Source organism: Microcebus murinus, chromosome 13 (assembly GCF_040939455.1).
Source record: "Microcebus murinus isolate Inina chromosome 13, M.murinus_Inina_mat1.0, whole genome shotgun sequence".
Classification (NCBI taxonomy): Eukaryota; Metazoa; Chordata; class Mammalia; order Primates; family Cheirogaleidae; genus Microcebus; species Microcebus murinus.
Window position 1 is genome coordinate 73970344 of NC_134116.1, and position 14063 is coordinate 73984406.

Consider the following 14063-nt stretch of genomic DNA (forward strand, 5'->3'; position numbering starts at 1 on the left):
TTTTTTACTTATAAAGCACCAAAATGATCCATATCCTGAGAACTATCTTTCTTTCCTTGAATTCCAAGAAAGAACTGAGCACTGAACCTATGGCAGGGCCCAGAGCGGCAGCCACATAGGCTCAAAGGCGGGAGGGAAGGGACGGTGATGGGAAGGGGACAGCTGGCATCTCCACTTCTGCAGAAAAGTGGTCATGAAGGGAATGAGTGGCTTAAACCGAAGAATTAAAAGCAAAACCAAAGAATCCAGGTAAGGGGTCGAATGGAGTGGCAGGTGACCTCTGAGGAAAACTTCCAATCAATCAGGGAGTGATTGATTGGAAGTTTCTCTTCCGAGAAAACCGTAGAAACACCTTCCCTGAAATTCTTTTAAACTTAATAATCACAAGAGCAGGGAGGCTCTGCTGTCTCAGTGTGACCTGCTCTGTGGGCCAATTTCAGCGACCCCTGTATGTTTTGTGACAATCCTCTCCCTTAACTATTAATAACTACTTGAACTTTCAAGCTGTTTCCCAGAAGTGGCGGGTGTTCCGCAGGCAGAGGGGCCGAGACGCTGGCAGCCGTCCTCACCCGGATTCCCCAGCCCCACAGCCCGCCCCGCGGCACGTGGCTGCTCTTTTAAAAGCCAGGGAGACACGTTTGAGGCATCTTCTCCCCTTCTCCCAACAAGGCGACTGCCATATTCAAAAGTTCCTTTCTTCCTTGGCGATCCTTGGTGTCGCAATAATTGGGGCTTTGTGAGACGAGCAACTGGACCTACGCTGAGACCCTTTCGCAGTCTCGGAAACACGAGCAGACGTGAGAATGGACCCGCCGGGTGGGCTGGGTGGTCGGTCGCCTGGCATTCTACCGGACAGTTTTCTCAGCGCGTATGACAATCCCAGCACGAGACGCCTGCGATCTCTGTCCCAGACTCTCCTATTCGGCCTTGATGAAGAGACGCTTTTGTCAAAACCTCGCCTTGAAAGAGAACGAGGGCTGCTGTGCTCCGTGGCGGCAGGAAGACGTGTCTCAGCACGGTCCGTGGGGGAGGAGGGGTCACGCCCTCGTACTCGGGGCAGCGGAGAACAGCTGGAGTGTCCTTCCTGGGGAGGTCAACCAGGTGGCAGAAGGATGAAGAGCCTGCTAGTTCCCACAGTCGTACGGTTGAGGGGACCGGTCCCTAAAGCAGAATTGGGAGAGGGAGTGCTGAGTACCTACTATTGCCCACCTCTTAAATCCCATCTTAAAATGTCCAGTTTTTAAAGAAGTTTCCCTATCCTACACCTTGCTGCCTTTAAAGCTCATCCCAGCCTCCGTCCTGCGCTAGGGTTTATGTTTGCAGTGCGCAGATGTGTGCCGCCTCTGCCAGGACAGAAAACAGCACCCCCAGCACGCGACGGGGCGGCCCACAGCACCCCTGGAAATCCTCCCGGCTGCGTGGAACGCAGGGCCCCAAGCCTCTGCGGCCCCCGCCCCCCCACACACACACACAAGGGTGAAAAGGTGCAGATTTTGCACTTTAGAACCCCCAGACGGAGCCTGCAGGAGGTTCAGGGACACCCCGCTCCGAGCTGGGTCGTGGGGAGCACGTGCGGAGACAGGGCTGCTGCAGCCGAGCCCACTTCACCGGAGAGGAGCCTGTTAATAAATAGTCAGCCGAGATGGCCATTAAATTACAGAGTGCACATTAGGATTCTGGCTGCGGCTGCGGAGGAACACTTATCAGAGGTGAAGCCTCTGGAAATGCCATTCATCTCAATAGAGAGCTGCTGAGACAGAACAAAAAGACAAGGGGCGCAGGGGAGGGGTGGATGGCGGAGGGGGTGGGTAGAGGAGCACAGCCGGCTCGGATTCCCGCACAAGGTGGCCCTGGGCAAGCCGGACAGCCCGGAGCAGCCCAGCGTCCGGAGGCAACTGGGCGGCTGGGGCTGAGGACCTAGGCTGTGCCCAGCACTGTGCCCAGAGCTCCATGTGTGCTCCTACATGCAACCCTCTGGGGGACAAATTACTCTCCCTTGTTGCCCAAAAGGTGAAACTGAGGTTCAGAGAGGTTTGAAAATGTGGTCAGGGACACGCAAGTAGCAAGGAGCAGAAGAAGGGTTCAAACCCAGGCCTGTCCAGCTTCAAAGTCCAGGGTTTTAACCACCCTAAGTGCTGCTGCTGGCATCGTTTCCAGAACTTGGGACTCCCTGGTCCTTCTGCGCCCGCGCTTGGCAGTCCCCTCACAGGCTAGCCAACTGAGCAATGGCCCCACGGCCCCCTGAAGACAGGTTTGTAAAAAGGAAAGAAAGGAAAACATATATACTTTGCAGGAAATAACATAGCCCCAAGACACGAAGGCTAGGAGCCCACCCCCTCCCTCCCACCCGACCCTGCTCCCAGCTACCCGGTGATTATGCATATGCCGTGCTGATCTGCTGTGACAGGTTAGTTAGACAAATGTGCTGGGAGTAGGGAAGAATAATTAGCACATTCATTAATTAGAGTGCTGTTAGTGGTTTGACTGTGAAGGACAACCATTTGTCAACAGAGATCAGGACAGCTGGGGCCAAGTAGCAGCTCAGGGGGGCAGCAATTCAGGGACGGCGGTGGCACTGACCAGCTGCTGCTGAAAAGCATGGGAGCTGCTCACGCACTTGGCGGCAACGTGCTTCCGTCACCATGGCAACATGGGGCCACGACTCCGGGCTGTCAGGCAGCAACATTCACGTATCCTTCATCCTCACCCCGGGGTGCATGTTGCCATTTCAGGACACGTCTTCCCTCCACTTCTCACTCCAGGTTGCCCTCAGCGTTCATGAGGACAAGGATTTACCTGTGCACAGGTGGCGATGGAGTGGGGCCGTGAGGTGGGGCCAATGCCCAGCGGGACATGGAGATATAGCACAAATACCCACAGTCACTACAGGCACAAGCCACAGATGGTTACAAAACGGTTTCTTTTCGTTTCGGTTAGTCTAAAGAATATTCAGACCAATAATGACCTCAAAGACAAGTGGTATGAACAGAGATACCAGGCATGGTCTCTTCCAGGTTTCACATGCCGATAGTCCCCGAGAGAAGCAAGTGGGCCTGGTTGAAGTGTTATTTCCCCTGCCCTGGCCACACTCACATGGCCTTTCCTCCCATGAATAGGCCATGATTCTGAATCGAATCGAGCTAAATTGAGATGAATCCTTACGCCTTTCTATAGACGAGGAAACAGAGAGGCAGTGAATTGGCTGTAACCTCAAATGCTATTGATTAAATTGCACACACGCTCAGGGCACTGAGCTAGGTGCTTTAAGGACCTAGCTTTTTGACCTCCATCCTCTGGAATCCTAAGTTGTAAGTTGGTCGTATCAGTGCAGAGCAAACAAAAGAGGAAGTCCGCAGCCCTTCACACAGACAGACAGACAGACAGACAGCAGAAACCAAGGTAGTAGCCACAAGAGCTCTTCCCTTTCCCGTGACAGACACACACAACAAAGTACATTGATTTTTTAGTTTATAGGAAAATGATGCAAATGACTCCTAAGAGCGGAAAACATCATGCAAGTGTTGCGTGCAAAAACGAAGGTTAGACATGGATTCTCTTGCTCTAGTCTTAGCTTCATCTGTTTTGTAGGCTCTCTCTAAGACCAGAAGGCCAGTCGTGGGCATGACTTTCTAAAAAGACAGTGACAGAATCATGCTTCCATCTAACATAACACACTTTCTCTCACCCAACAGAAAACATACTAACCCTCTCCCGAAAAGAAAATACAAATCTCTTCATTCATCTTTGAGTGATGTTCATTTTGCTTGTAACTGAGTCACAGTCCCTTTTTGATATATTACAACTTAAAAATTGAGATATAAAGTTAACGACTATTAACACATATTATGTTATATAGTACGGAAACTGAGTAGAGGAATAGGAAAAAAACTGGTTAATATATGTGCAGATATATTTATGTCAAGTTTAACAAATTCAGTGCTATTATAGTCTTGATTTCTAAAACTGGTTATGTGGATGTTAACTAATATTTATAATCACTTTCTACTACTCATTCTATATTCCCTTTGTCCCTCGGCAAGTGCCTGAGCAGGTCCAAGCTCCTCACGTGATGAGACGACCCAAATCCTCATTCCTGTAGGGTTCGAACAATTACCAGTCCTCCATGTTGCCATTTTCCTTTGACACCCATCACAGGACATGGGGTACGCACTCCTCACCCCACAGTGTCATGGCAGCCCAGTTTCCCCTGGGTGCCTAGGATCAGCCACCCCAGGAGGGAAATGAACACCCTTCTTTGCCTGTTGGTTCACTGGCATGAGGAGATGGCAAACTCACCTTTCATCTTTATGGAACCATGACTGTGTTTCCTGATGGAAGCATTCACCCCATAGAAACTAAGAATTCTGGACTAGCAGAGCACAAGGTTGCAGAGAAAGGAAGGAGAAATCATTACTAGAACACCAGGGGTGACAGTGAGAAAAGCCACTCCCGTTTTCAGCCCATGATTCCTGGACCCAGGAACCCTGACTGTGGGAGAAAGCAACAGCATCAAACATTGGTCACAGACTTAGAGCACATACTGCATCCTGGAGGACTTAACCCCTGGCTGGCGAGGTGTTGTCATGCAGCTGGTGCTATAAGTGAGCCTTTAAAAACACATTCCACTCTTCTGCTCAGACCACCTGCTTCACTGTGAGACCAATGAAGTCCATGATCATGAGCCCACTGATGTACTTCGTTTGCTGTACAATTACTTCCTTGGTCAGAAGCAGTGGTGGATGGAATTAAGTCCGTGGAAAGTGGGTTTGGCAGAAGCACTGTAGTCAGGGAAGACAGATCCACACCAGAGAAAATGTCTCTTCCAGTGACTAAGCACTGCCCCTTCCATGATGGAAGTGGTCCAGTGTAATCAACCTGCCGCCAGGTAGCTTTCTAGTTGCCTCACCTAACCCAGGGAACAGTGCCATATTGGTGCAGATTTCTACTCTTGGCAGGTTGAGCACTCAGCACTGGCTGGAGTCAAATTAGCCTTGATGAGTGGAAATCCACATTGCCATGTCTGTCCCCAGCCCTGCCCCATGGCTGGCATACTCACTAGCCCAGCGGACAAGGACCAGGGTGGCTGGGGAAAGAGGCTAGCTGATGCTGTCAGGACGGATCATCTTGTTCACCTTCTTATTAAAATCCTCCTCTGCTGTGGCTGCTTTTTGGTAAGTATTCCTATGAGACACCCATTGTCACATTTTGTGTGTACTTAGGTATAAATCTAACAAAATATGTGCAAGATCTAGATGAGGAAACCGCAAAGCTCTAATGAAAGAAATCAAAGAAGAACTAAATAAATGGAGAGCTATTCCATGTTCCATGGATAGGAAGATTCAATATTGTCAGGATGTCAATTCTTCCCAACTGGATCTATACATTCGACTTGATACCAATCAAATCCCAGCAAGTTATTTCATAAACATCAACAAACTCATTCTAAAGTTTATATGGAGGCTGGGTGAGGGGGCTCACGCCTGTAATCCTAGCACTCTGGGAGGCCGAGGCGGGTGGATTGCTCGAGGTCAGGAGTTCGAAACCAGCCTAAGCAAGAGCAAGACCCCATCTCTACTATAAATAGAAATTAATTGGCCAACTAATTTATAGAGAAAAAATTAGCCGGGCATGGTGGCGCATGCCTGTATTCCCAGCTACTCGGGAGGCTGAGGCAGTAGGATCGCTTGAGCCCAGGAGTTTGAGGTTGCTATGAGCTAGGCTGATGCCACGGCACTCACTCTAGCCTAGGCAACAAAGCGAGACTCTGTCTCAAAAAAATAAAAAATAAAAAAACAAATAAAGTTTATATGGAGAGGAAGAAGACCCAGAATAGCCAGCACAATATTGAAGGAGAAGAGCAAAGAGTATTGACACTAGCTGACTTCAAGATTTATTATAAAGCTACGGTAATCAAGACACTGTGATATTGGTAAAAGAATAGACAAATAAATTAATGGAACAGAATAGAGAGCCCAGAAATGAACCCACATAAATACAGTCAACCAATCTATAACAAAGGAGCAAAAGCAATACACTGATGCAAGTATAATCTTTTCAACAAATGGTTGTAGAACAAGTGGACATCCACATGCAAAAAAATGAATCTAGACACAGACCTTACATCCTTCACAAAAATTATCAACATATCAGTTTCTCTGCATTTTCTGCTTATTGTATCTTCAACAATGAGTCATTGGATCTGAAATAAATCATGATCTTACAGGATCTTCAACGTGGCAACTATTTTTAGATATATGCAGTAAGAAGAGTCCCAAGTAACTTGTTGGAAGAGTGGTCCAAGGTCTTCCACTGACCAAGGAATCATGGAATTAGATACAGTTCCACAGACCCAGATCCTAAAGAGCCTCAGATGACATCTGGGCAGGAGGACTACATGTTATACATCCTCTGTGTTCTTTCATTTATTTATTCATTCATTCAACAAATATTTATTCAGCATATATACCATGTGCCATGCACTGGCTTGGTACTAAGCAATAGACCCAGTTAGTGTTAACATTGGTTAGAATTCAGTTCATTTTTATTTAAGCCAAAAAAAAAAAAAAAAAAAAACAGCAAACAAAATAACAATGGCTTAAATGCATAAGCATTCATTTTTCTCTCGTGTAAAGGAATCCCAGCGGTAGGCAAACCAGAGCTAGTGTGGTCCAAGGTCATCGTGTTGCCAAATGCAAGTTCAGCTACCGCCTCCTGAGAACCAAACATAAGAGCCAAGCGTTGGTGAAGGAAAGTGGTTCTCGTTATCCTCTGTTTACTTAGCAACGTATAGCGGAAAAGGGTAAAGGGGGTTGGTGGCAGAAAGCAAGCTTTGTGCAAGTCCTCTTGACTTGCTCAATGGTTATCAGCAAACAGCAGGCCATCTGGTGGATCTTGTCATCAGCCGCCTGCAGAAGTTAGGCCTATTCGGGACTCTTGATGTATTTTTCCTCATAGTCACTGTCTAATCATAATACTTGGCGGCTTGTGCGTGCAAGCGGGCAACGGGTTGATTCTAAACTAAGACAGAACAAGCCGGAAGCAAAATGGTAGCTGGCCCGGCGTTGTCGTCGGAAGGGCCTGGGCGGTGGGGGTGTGTGCTCACCGTCGGGGACAGAGGGGCCTTCCCTCTCCCTGTCCCCATCATAAAGTGTGCTCCCACCTTAACAGCCCCAGATTGTCTGAGGTGGCTTCTGACGTGTGTGCCAGCTGTCCTGCACTTCAAGAAGCAGGAAGGAGAAAGAGTAAGAAGTGAAAAGAGGAATTGCCCCAGCCAAGAGCTTTCCTGGTAATCCCACCCTTCCACTTCCACGGCTACATCACCGGCCGGCCTGCCGTCGCGGGCCTCTGCCAGCTCCGGAAAGGGCCGGGGATGCACCTTGCAGCCAGGCACCTGGCTGCCTTGCACGGAGCCCAGCGTGCACAGGACAGGGACGCCTTTCAGGCAACTCTCTCAGTCTCCTTTGCAGGGGACATCGGGAAGATCCTCCCCAGGGCCTGGTGTCTTGGCAAAGACGTGAGGAAAGAGGAAATGGTATGTTCAGAGATCCTGAGCAAGAGAAAGTCAATGCAGAGTTGAGGAAGTGAAAAAAATTATCTGGAAACCAGATTGAAAAGATGGTGCTTGGAGGGGGTTGGGGAATCATGTCACAAAAGGCGCTGCCACGCCTGTCAGAGAATTTCGAAATGATCCCCAGGGGCAAAGAGAAGCCACTTGAGGATCTAAGAGGAGGCCTCTCAGGGTTGGATTTGCATTTTAGAAGCTCACTGGGAGCAGGGGCTGGAGAGAACAGCGTGGAGCCAGGGAGAGCACCTGGGGTCTGTTCCAGAGAAAGGACAGTGGACTAGACCGGCGTGGTGGCCGTGGCATGGCCGTGGCATCACGCACAAGTTGGTGGATCTGAGGGCCGTTTACTACGACGACGTAGCAGCTCCGAGGTTTAGTGGGGCGTGGGGCTCAGGAAGAAGAGTCAAGAACAGTCTCAGATTTCTGACTTAAACAGCTGGGTGAATGTAGGAGCCACTCCCTGAGAAGTCCCTTCAAGACCCTTTTCCTATCAAAGTTCTTACAGGACTTGGTCCTGTAAGACCAAGGGCTGGGTCCCAGGGCTTGGCTGACTTTGGCTACTCTTGAGTGACTGTATGACAAGCACCATGGCCCCTAGGGAGCATCTGTTCCCCCCAGAGGAGTGTAGAGAAAAATTAGAAAAGTGGCTGTACTCCCCGGAGTACGCCCTCAGGGACAAGAAGAGGGAAGAGAAAAGCTCCTTTGTCTTGTTCAGTCTTTCTTGTATTGACAGAAATTGTGCAACAGGCCAGGAAATAGAATACTCAGATTAAATGACTGGGCGGTCAAATATTCCAAAGTTAAGTCTCTTCCCCCAGCAAAATTAGCCTGACCACATAAACAGAGAATATATATAGCATTAAAGCGTTTTAGTTCCCATTTTCCTTTTGAATAAACTAGCTGAAAACATTATTGTTTGTGGTGTTAAATGGATTTCATAACCAATACAGGATGTGGCTAAATTCATATTACGGTGATAATTTTAATTGAATTTCCCGGCTCCTGCATGTTTAATTGCCAACTTTTAACACTGCATTAAACATAAGGTTCCAATGTTATTAATATGAAATGCTCACATTCCCTTACAGTTGTGATTATATTTTGTTACCGTTCCTGAATGTTGTATTAAGTCATTCAAAAGATATCCCAAGAGATCCTCATATGTTTAATGCATTTGAAGAAAAACAGATGTTCTCACATATCCTGAGAGATAATACAATTTACATTGCGTATGAAACTTGTTGAGAACCACTTAGAGATCTTTTTAGGGGGCCAGAGGGTTTAAGTAATCCATAGCATTGATAGTGTATGATATTAGAAAATTAGGGGAAAAAAATGCCAATCACATTTCCAAATGCAAACACACACTTAAAAATTATCCTGGAGGGGAGAAAAAGAAAAACAAAGCATTTGAACCACAGTCCTATTGTTCTCAGGCTGAGCTAGAATCACACTCAGGAATGAGAAGGACACAGTTTCTCAGCAGAACATCCAGAACAGTTGGCTCGCAGCCCTGGAACTTGTCCATAGCCTCACTTTTCTAGAATAAGCCAACCAATTAGGACAAAGCAAAATGTGACCCTGAGCAAGCAAATTAGATTTAACTGAGAATAGTCACCAAACAGTATTTGCTTCTTGGAAATGCCCTGAAGAGCCTGGTCATTTTATAAAGGATCGAAGTCCATCCCTACAGCAGATAACAAGCAGAAAGTAAACAGCAATGAGAACAAGGCTACGGGAACCTCTGATGAATGCAACTGAATGCAAGCAACCTCACACACATTATTTACCTTCATAACAATCTTAGGAAGAGATGTTCTTGCCCCCATTTCACAGATGAGGATACTGAGACTGAGGAAGGTCACACAGTGAGCAAGTGGTGAAGCTGAAATCCCAGCCTAGAGTGATCACAATAATAATAATCACTGACATTTATGGAACGTTTTCTCTGTATGCCAGATACAGCATTTTGTATCCATTATCATCCGCAACTCTTACAAAGGACTTTAAGCCAGCTTCCATGATTGTCTCCACACCCTAGATGAGTGAATTGAGGCTTGGAGAGGTGCGGTACCCTTCCCGCCATCGCAGGACTAGCTGACAACAGAGACAGGCACGCGGGTCAGCGTGACTCCCAAAGGTAGTCGTGACCTCAAAGGTCAAGGGTTTTACAGGAGGCTGGAGGAATAGGTCTGGGGGCTGCACTAGGAAGCCAGGGATACCCCGGTCCCACCTCCTGATGTGACCTCATCCCCCGGTGTAGACCCCACCTTCTTCTTCTGAGGTTCTGGGATGCAGAGAATAAAAAGCCTTGTTTGAGAGGGTTGCAGGGATGGCAGTTCCCTGTGATGGCAAGAGATGAGGGGAACACTCAGAGCAGAGGCCGAGGTCACTGGAAGTTTGTGGTCCATGGTGTGAACGTTCCAAAGGGCACTGGGGAAGGGGTGGGAGTGGGGAAGAGGGTGGCGGAGGGGGCAGGGTGGGGCAAAGACACAGGGAGAAGAACCCAGCAGTAATAAGGCAGCAGGCCGTGGAGAATTTAACCGTGCCCCAAAAGGGGTCTGGCTTCTGCCCTCCACTTCCTTCCGGGAGGTGATCTCTAAGCCCTTGGAATGTCCTGCCTAGCAGAGGTGTCTTTGCTTGCGTGGGGGCCCTGGGTCTAACAGCGTGGGATGTAGGGTAGGGACTGAGTGTCATGTGGATCGGCTGAGGGTCTGGGAACAGATCGGCCAAGTGGGTAGACAGCCATGGAGCTTCAGCAAAGACTGATGCCAGAGGCCCGGGTGAGCGTCCCAGCTGGCACCAGTCCCTGCGTGTTGTCACAGTCCCACGCTGGGAAAGCAGCACGGCCCACGGCTCCGTGGGAGGGGACCATGGGAACTCTGTGTCCTGGGTGCTTCTTCCCTTGGCTGATTGTATTTAATAATCTGTATTTTCTCCCTGTAAGAGATCATAACCACGGATAGAGCAGCTTTTAGTGAGTTCTGTGAGTCCTTCCAATGAACTGTGGAAACTGACAAATGGTTTGGGGAACCCCCTGAGCTTGCAGTTGGTGCCAGAAGTCAGAGTGGTCTTTCGTGGACGGCTTGTTCCCTTAACTTCCAGCTGGCTAAGGTCCACAGGCTGTCACTGACTGCGCAAGGGAAGATGGTTAATCGGAGGGGCTGACGTTTTAGGCAATGACTGAAGAACACAGGGATGCTAATGCAATGCCTCTCAAACTTTAACGTGCGTGCAAATGACACAGGGACTTTGCTAAAATGCAGATTCTGATTCTGTAGGCCCAAGTGGGTCCTGATCTGTATTTCTTTTTTTTCTTTTTTCTTTTCTTTTTTTTTTTTTTTTTTGAGACAGAGTCTTGCTTTGTTGCCCAGGCTAGAGTGAGTGCTGTGGCGTCAGCCTAGCTCACAGCAACCTCAAACTCCTGAGCTCAAGCGATCCTCCTGCCTCAGCCTCCCAAGTAGCTGGGACTACAGGCATGAGCCACCATGCCCGGCTAATTTTTTCTATATATTAGTTGGCCAATTAATTTCTTTCTATTTATAGTAGAGACGGGGTCTCGCTCTTGCTCAGGCTGGTTTCGAACTCCTGACCTTGAGCAATCCGCCCACCTCAGCCTCCCAGAGTGCTGGGATTACAGGCGTGAGCCACCACGCCCGGCCTGATCTGTATTTCTGACACACTAATGCAACTGCTTCACGGAGTAACATGGTCTTACATCCGTGGTTTCCAAACTTTCTTGTGCATTAAAACCATCTAGGGAATTTTTTAAAATCTTTACTCCCAGACTGCACATCATATATATAATTTCTTGGGGTGGGATTCAGGCAGCGGTAGTTTTGAAATTGCTCAGACTACTCCAAAGCACAGCCGAGCTGGAGCACCGCTGTCTTACGGACACTTGGGCCTAACAGAACCCAGGTGCCACCTGGAAGGAAGACCCTGCAGCAGTGGTGTGGGGCCAGGTGTCCCTGTCCCGGGTTGCAGGTGTTGGCAGGTGTAGTAAATCAAAGCATGGGTCCAGGTGAAGCTGTGCTGTTGATTAAAAACCCAAGCCAACAACAGAGGTCGATCGGTTCCGTCTTGTCTGGCCAAGAAGGTTTGGAAATACATTTTAAAAAGCCCAAACCCTCTGGCCCTGACGAAGGAGCAGGTGTCTCCGTGTGGGATTCCCCTTGCCCTGGAAGATCTCTCCCTTAGCGTGTGGCCGCCACTGTCACCACTCTGCCACACCCCCAGTTACTCAGACCCCTCGAAACAGCTCAGCTCTGCAGCCTCAGTGGCGGGCAGGCAGGTGTGACCCCAAACTCAGCCCTAAGTGATGTTCTTATCAGGCCATTAAGTCCTGACATTCCTACTTGACTATGACCCTATTTTCTTAAATCACTTTGAATGCTGAATTTGGTGGCCAGAAGGGGGTCACTCTAGAGGTCAAAGGGCCACTTGCCTGAACTTAAGTTTCTGATAAACAACCCCAAGTTCCCAGGGGATGCTAATGTGGCAGAGGAGGAAGCTCGACAGAGGGCTTTGCAAAATGCCTGGCGTCTAGCACGTCCTCACCAGTGGCCCTGCTCAGCTCGACAGTGGCCTCCACTGGGCCTTCACCCTGGAGGAGCCACTGGGGCGGGGCAGCAGCCAGCGGCCTGGGCCACTCCCCACCCTGTACGCCATGTCCCTGCCTCCCCCAGCCACCTGCGGGCCTTGGAGCCTTGGAGCTCACCACCAGCTCTCCGCTGCGCCCGGTGGACAGAGGCGTCCAGCTCGGGAGCACGCACCACGCACAGTGCCCCAGACGGCCTTGCCACCCTCACTGTGGCCGCTGCAGTGCGGCAGAACTGTGCGCATGAGGTTAGCTAGAATAACAAGAAAACTAACACATATCGAGTCCAGTAAATATGCCAAGCACTGTGCCAGGTGCTCTGTATCCCGTGTCTCATCTAATATGGGCAAAAAGCCAGTAAGGCAGAGATGATGATGATGATGATGATGATGATGATGATGATGATATCGCCCTTTTTACAGGCAAAGCGAAGCTCGGAGAGCCCCAGTAACTTGTCTGCAGGCACACAGCAAGTTGAAACATGGAACCCAAAGCCAGAGCCGTCAGCCTCCAAAGCCAGTGAAACCCGGCTGTTCCATGATGCCCAGGGGCCTTGGGCAACCGGTCCAAGGCCGCATCGGAAGGCGCAGGCGGCAAACCGAGGAAGAGGGCAGGCCTCCTGCACGTGCGGTGCGTCAGGACCAGTCGAGAAACGATCCGACAGCAGCAGTGCCCCCTCCCTGGCCGAGGTCGCTGAGAAGCTTGGCAGGAGCTCAAAGGGGAGGACAGCGCCACACTTCAGAGAGTAGTAAGGCTGGTGCCAGGAACAGAGTCACCCGAAAAGGAAAACGGACACTTTGGCAAGCCCTGAGTTTCCTAACAGGAACCAGAGGCTGTGAGCTAAGAGGGGACATTCAGCAAGTGCCCACGGTGCGACAGGTAGCTTGGGAGGGCGGGGACCGCTGTCTTCTCAAGGCCACAGAGGCCCCAACATGCAGCCCTACCAATGCTGCCCTCGTGCAGGGCCTTCCCCTCTCTGAAGCACCTGCGAGCGCCACCCGCAGGCTGGAAGCCACGCGCTGGGTCCCGGGAGTGCTCCTTGGGCCCGCGCACAGCTGGCAGCCTGGTGGGAACCCCACGCAAGCTTTCTTGCCAGCTGGCCGCCTCTCCCGAGCAGGTGCCAGGGGAAGGCGGGGAAAACGGGAAAGAACGCAGGATGCCCCCAGAAACGGAGCGTCTGCCCTGGATGACGACGGGCTCTCTCATCCCCCTGGTTCCAACGGAGTAGATAACACCCTGCACTCACTCCTTAAGTCTCCCCGCCCTGGTCCCTACCCGCTCCACCCTCGGACCTGGAAAATCCTCTCTGGGAGGGGTGAGAGTACAAAGACTGCCTGGCATCTTCCAAAGGAACAAAGATGTTCTCAGCTATTCAGGAATCTCTGAACACTCGGCTCGGGCCTTTTCTTTGAAGGTCAGCGCATCCATCCATCACTTCTCCTGGTGCTTATTCAGCAGCTGTTCTACAAAGAGCGGGGCCTGGGCGTTCCCTCCGCACAGCGTCTTTCAGGGAGATCACAGTTATTTAATGCAAGGCAGGGAAGAATCCCTTAGCAGTTTGCTAGGACTCTGACCCCATAATTCAGATTTATGGAACAAAACTTCAGAAGAAGTAAATGGAGATGGAAGTAGATCTTGGGACCGCTCCAGCTGCCCAGCACGGCTTCTTGGAGCCTCTGCTCTTACAGCCACTGCACGAGGCCCTGGGGCCCAGAGCGGATTTGTAGAAGGTGTGGTAGAAGACACGTGCACGCGCACACACACACACACACACACACACACACACACACCAGCAATGATGGCTTATATGTTCCCAAGTCTCCCCAAGGTGCCTAAAGATTTCCCAAATTCGGAAGTTTTCCAAGTCTCCTGTGTATTCCAAGGAGAGCTGTGGTTAAA